Source organism: Homalodisca vitripennis, chromosome 7 (assembly GCF_021130785.1).
Source record: "Homalodisca vitripennis isolate AUS2020 chromosome 7, UT_GWSS_2.1, whole genome shotgun sequence".
In the NCBI taxonomy this organism is placed as follows: domain Eukaryota; kingdom Metazoa; phylum Arthropoda; class Insecta; order Hemiptera; family Cicadellidae; genus Homalodisca; species Homalodisca vitripennis.
The window spans coordinates 107906008-107912003 of NC_060213.1; the positions used below are offsets into that span (position 1 = coordinate 107906008).

Sequence of the window (5996 nt, forward strand, 5' to 3'; positions counted from 1 at the left end):
ACAAAACAAATTCCATTATAGTACGTGAAATATAATTAGAACTCAAATTGCTGCTTCATACACTAAACATAAAAATATTAAAATTAGAGCCAGTGGCAATTTCTTTTGATTTTTAAACATGTTAAAATGCACTTAGAAATAACATATACCATAAACATGTTTACCTCAGATTAACAATTATCATAGTACTCCATAATATTATATACAGGTACTTTAGGATTACACCGGATTTAGTATTTATTCACTTTGGACTAATATATTTCAAGTTTGCTACAATGTTGGATCTATTTATTCATATTAGAGATTGTTGCAGAGAAATTTGTGTATTACATTGGTAATCATAACCGTGTCACTCCCTAAATTCAGAGTCTCGATCCTTGCTCTTTAGTTTAAATTCTAATTCTCTTAAAAGGGCCGGGAAATTGGAATATCTTCCAGTAATCATGACTTAGAGTACGTTTAGGAGTAATACGCCATCTACCACATCGACAGCGATAGACGCCTTATGACGCACTTTCAGACTGACAATAGTCAGTCTCACTTAGTATATAGCCACAGTGAAGCATATACCTATGACGTAAAATTCATTCAATAGGAAATCGAAAAAACCACTGGTAACTTTTGGTATATAAATATTATAATATATATATAATATATATATATATATTATATATATATATATATATATATATATATATATATATATATATATTATTCATCATAACATACAATACATAAATTGTTAGTAACGAACAATGATCGAAAAGTACTGACATGGCCATGACTAGAACCAGAATAACTCACTTGCCGGATGATAGTGTTAACCGGCTCATATATAGAGACCAATTTTTACTATATAGTTTGTATTAATTATTTATTTGTACTTTATTAGATTTATAAATAAACAAACAAAATTTTCCCACAAATTTCAGTCCTAATTTTACTTCTTAATTTACCGTAATTGAGTCATGCAAAACATTGAATTACTTCTGTTACTTCTGTAAAAAAAGGGATTCCTCAAACCTCCCAGACATTATACCACACACAGTTCCGAGCTGTATGGAGTTCTGCTCCAGATACGCCCAGTAACTGTTTCAGCCAGTGTTCCGGTTTGTAGTGAGGTTTGTAATATTGATGAGCAGAAACCCATCCTGTGTTTAGAGACTGGACAATTATGTTTTTATTTTACTAATAGGCTCTATAATTTTAATTTCAGATTCAAAAATAAACTATTAGCCACGTAAATAGTTGTAAACCAGCGAGTGGAGGACACAAAAAGTTGCCATTTTCAAACTCAGCGTCGGTATTCGTTTGTTAGTCTGATGCTAATGAAACATTAGCATTTTTTAAAAATTTATTTTAACATTTGACGTTTTCCGTTAATGCGACAAGGTAGAGAAAAATTAGTTTAATATTTTAAGCCCTGGATAAATCCTCCCATTTCGAGCCCTGACACACAGCGTGGCTGACAATCTATTTCTCTTAGGAGAAATGTGTTTATAATTTACACGATAAACAAGCTTATGTGCTTAACAATGCAAATTGGCCCTAGTTTCCTAGACTTTGATGTTAACTTTCCTATCTGTTTATCTAGTTTTTATAGACACTTAACAACATCACTTAAATGATTTAAAGATCCTACCTATTTACCTATTTTCGAGTAAAACAATAACATTTAAATTTTAAAGTCTATATATGATATATCTGTTTATAGGTAGCAAACTTTATGATGATTTAATTTTGAATTTATTTATATACGAATTTATTTATTTCTTAATAAATAGTAATACTAATAAGTAATTCATAGTTATGTAGGTAATATTTTGTTGTTTGAAAAAATAATTATTCTTCTGTAATTAATACATCTAAAGTTAAATTTACGTTAGCATGAGTATACAAGCTACTCTATAAAAGCTAACTCATATGTAGTAGTAGTCCACACCAGTATCGAGTGAGTTTGTTGAAGTTGCAAGTAATATTCAAACCTATGGCTCATTCATTCTCAATATTACCAATATTTAATCGAAATTTGCAGCCTTACAGAAAATGAACTACCACGAAATTAACTCTCAGAATAATTTCATCGTTGACCATGCACCATGAAAGAACTCATTCTTTTATGCCCAGATATAGAGTTTCAGGCAAAATCAAAGTCTATGGATGAAATCTTTCTTGACATACTATGCCTTGTAATACATTCCTACTTTCGTTCATTAAGTTAGGTGTCATAGCAGTGTTAAAATAATAAAAAGTTTGGTGAACTAAAGATAATAATAAAAGTCAAGAGTACACTGAAATCAAATCTTGCCTCCAAATTCTAGCATTGGCTTTCTACTATATATCTTTATTCTGTGAGAGTTTGTTTACGGATTTATCCTTTCTGTTATTATCTCGTTTACATCATGTTTAAACATAATCAAAATCCTATGGAATTATACGGACGATCATCGCAATCGGTGTTTTCATATGGAAATAAAGCTTCATGCAAAATTTCAAGACTCTAGGTCAGTTCGTTTTTGAGATATAATGAGGACAGAAATACATAGAGACAGGCAGACAAACAGAAGTAACATTTCTCCACCCTTCTGAGTGATAAGCTTAGCTACCACTCAGATATTTAACTGTTTATTTATTTTGTATGGAAGCCACAATTATATTTAATTTAACCTAGGTGATACATGGCGATGTGAGTACATGTTTTACGTATATGCACATATCCTTTCTTGGTATTTTTGCACCTACATTATTTTAATCATTACTTAAACTATACTTAAATGTAATACCTATAAATATAAACAACAGATGGGTCAAATGAATAAATAATAGTTTAAAAAACTAAAAACACCCTTTTATAGCTAACCAAACTACAGAATAGAAAATAATTTTTAATTGCAAAGAGTTTATATTATGGTAGTAGAAGGCAAAACAAACATTCATAGTCAATCACCTTAAAATAAAATTGTAATACAATTTAAGTTATTAACAGAATCAATTAATTCAGAGTAAAAAGCGTGGGGTGCATTTTATTACATTTCATAAGTCTCCTCTCAAAGATAATTACCGATAGAATGATTGTAATATTTAATATATCAAGCACCCCACGCTTTATAAAATGTTACACCCTTAACTAAGTTGAATTTTTCGTATCGTAAATCATTTTATATTTTTATCATATACTTGCTATATTCTGATATATATAATTTCAATAAATATTGAATCGCAAAAAGTACTTGCTCCGCCGGGACTCGAACCCGGATCTCTCACTTGCAGGGTGAATGTGCTACCATTACACCACAGAGCCCTCACGTTTAGATATCAAAGAAAAAGTGAGGGCTCTGTGGTGTAGTGGTAGCACATTCACCCTGCAAGTGAGAGATCCGGGTTCGAGTCCCGGCGGAGCAAGTACTTTTTGCGATTCAAACATACACATACATAATAAAACTAATGGTTGTTGTAGTTCAGAATTGAATATACCCATATTTTGGTACATTTATTATTTAATTTATTAGCTATAAATCTTAGGTAATGTGTAAAATAACTAAACTGTATTTGTTAAACTTTATTTATAGTAAATAAAATTGAAAATGCAAAAAAAATTGAATATTGTTGAAATGGAATTAGTTAAAAAACACTAAAGGCTTTGTCTGATAAAAATACTAGGTATGTTTCTGTAAAGCAACAACTCAAATTAGTATTATGTAATGTATACTAATCAAAGAACATGCATGGATCGTGTACTTAGAGATATGGCTGTCAAGGAAACCACTGGAAATGGTAGAGACTGGATGACTACTATAATGTTACTATATTAAGAGAGTCAGCACATCCGAGAATACCGAGACGCTGGGTTAGCGCAGATTGAATGGAGACTTGAACGCTGGGTTAGCGCAGATCGCGCTAGCTCTATCGCAGAGGATCTATAAAAGAATTTATTAATCCTGGCGGTCCTTAAATGAATAATGGAAAACTATGATCAAATTATTGCATTGTCATCGGTCCTTGATACGTATGCAAAGTTTCAAATTAATCAGACTTCTGGAAATTGGTGAAAATTATGCTCAAAGATTCCGTTACATAGATACAACCGAAGCTAATAAAAGCTTGTTAAAAATACTTGCGTGGAGCCAATATCTTCTGTTGGTTGCACATTGAATATTGGGTTAAAATCCTAGCGTCGCGGACAAAAAATATTACAAAGGCGTTTAAGCAACTATAGTAAAATTGTATGCAATATTGTATATAGTACGAGTACATAGTTTGCATGACAATAAGTCAAGCGATACAGCTGGGAGTGAACTTCGGCAATATCTTATAAGTTGTATGGAGATAGATGAGATCGTGATTATCATCAGGGACTACCTAACGTAACGTCTACCCTTATCTTCATATACACAAGTTAACGAAAACATCATTTAGAATTTTCTCTAAACTTAAGAAGTAATTAATTTTGTCAAACACAACCGGTGTACTTTTTAAGTTTACTATATATGTGAGCTAAGGTTTATTGCAATAAATTAGGCTGTCGGAGTACACGTTTAATAGAGTAATTCATTTAAAGAAACATAATTTATTGATTTGGCTACTTTTGTACTTCATATGTCACCACATCTGTCACCAGATGTCACCAATTTCTGAACAAATATTTTTTACTAAAATAATAAATATGTGACTTAGTAATATTTTAATTTGTTTGTATACACTGATTTTATATTGCAATATATAGAATGTGAACTTCTTGACGGGTAAAAAGTATAAATAACTAATCATCAGTTTTTAATTATTAATAGGAAAGATAATATCGGCTTACATTATACTGTGATTTACGTTTAAACTTAAATACACATTAAAAGGTGGATTATAAGTTGAGTAACAAAAATTCAAAGTCTGTAATGAAGCTGTCATTTTACTAGAACCTCACAGATACGTCGACGTAACTGTAACCATACAACTTAACATACCCACTGTTATTAGACTAGTGTACTGTAGTTATGGATGAAAATATTCATTTAATTATTTTAATAATGCTCTTAATTATTAATTATATAGATCCGCGTGGTGAATTTGTGTTAGTCCTCATCGCTTTAACATACACACCTATAAATTTGATAAAATTGTCTCGAACTATTAGCATGTTTCAATTATATTTGTAACATGTGCTTTATTTATTAATGTATATTTCTTACTGGTTGTCTCCCACAGGTTTGTTCACAAATTGGCATTTGTATGTACTCGTTGATACCAGTCGAATCGAATAAACTATATGATTTAAAATTTTGAAAAATTTAACTATTGTGTAAACAAGCAACTATGATAAACTTTGAGCCTGCAACTCAAAATGAAATAAAAAATTAAAACAAAAATAATAACTTTCAAAGTTTTTGGAAATTTTTTGTTAATACTTTCCAAAAATAAATTAATACAAAACAGTTGGTTATATTTAATGAGTAAGATATTACGAGGTTAATCCATTAAACTGAGGTTGGTTAAATTTTGTATGGAAGGTCATTAAATGGTGGATTGGCTAAAAGAACTATTTTATAATTTTTCATGCAGTAAAGATTTGTTACTAAACATAAAAAATAATGGTGGTCGTAGTAGAATCCTACACGAAAGGAATATATTGGGAGAAAACTTTGAAAGAAAAGTTTGAAGATTTTACTTACCAAGTTTCAGTTCAGGATCTCTTCTTATTTCGTATTGATTGAATCATCTGTTATATAATATCAGTAAATGTTAAAATGAATTTAAGATACTATGGACGGAGAAATATAAATAACATTTCATTAATATAATACTTATATAAATTTATCGAACGAATAACATATGTAAAACAGGTTATAATATATTTCATCCTTGGAAGTGCAAGAAATCAATTACATTATTATATTTTAATTAATCTATATTTACAGAAATAATCGTCAGTATCGCACTTTGATTTTAACGAAAAAGACGAAATAATGACAAGTTGTTGTTTTATAGATGATAATCCTAATAAA

The 5996-nt window shown here is 30.0% G+C and overlaps 2 non-coding genes across 2 annotated transcripts; one reads left to right on the plus strand and one right to left on the minus strand.

The window, feature by feature from the left end:
• Positions 1-3230: 3230 nt before the first annotated feature.
• Positions 3231-3301, minus strand: Trnaa-ugc. Its single transcript has one exon. It is a non-coding gene; the product is annotated as a tRNA-Ala (tRNA).
• A 30-nt stretch (positions 3302-3331) lies between these two features.
• Positions 3332-3402, plus strand: Trnaa-ugc. Its single transcript has one exon. It is a non-coding gene; the product is annotated as a tRNA-Ala (tRNA).
• Positions 3403-5996: the final 2594 nt, after the last annotated feature.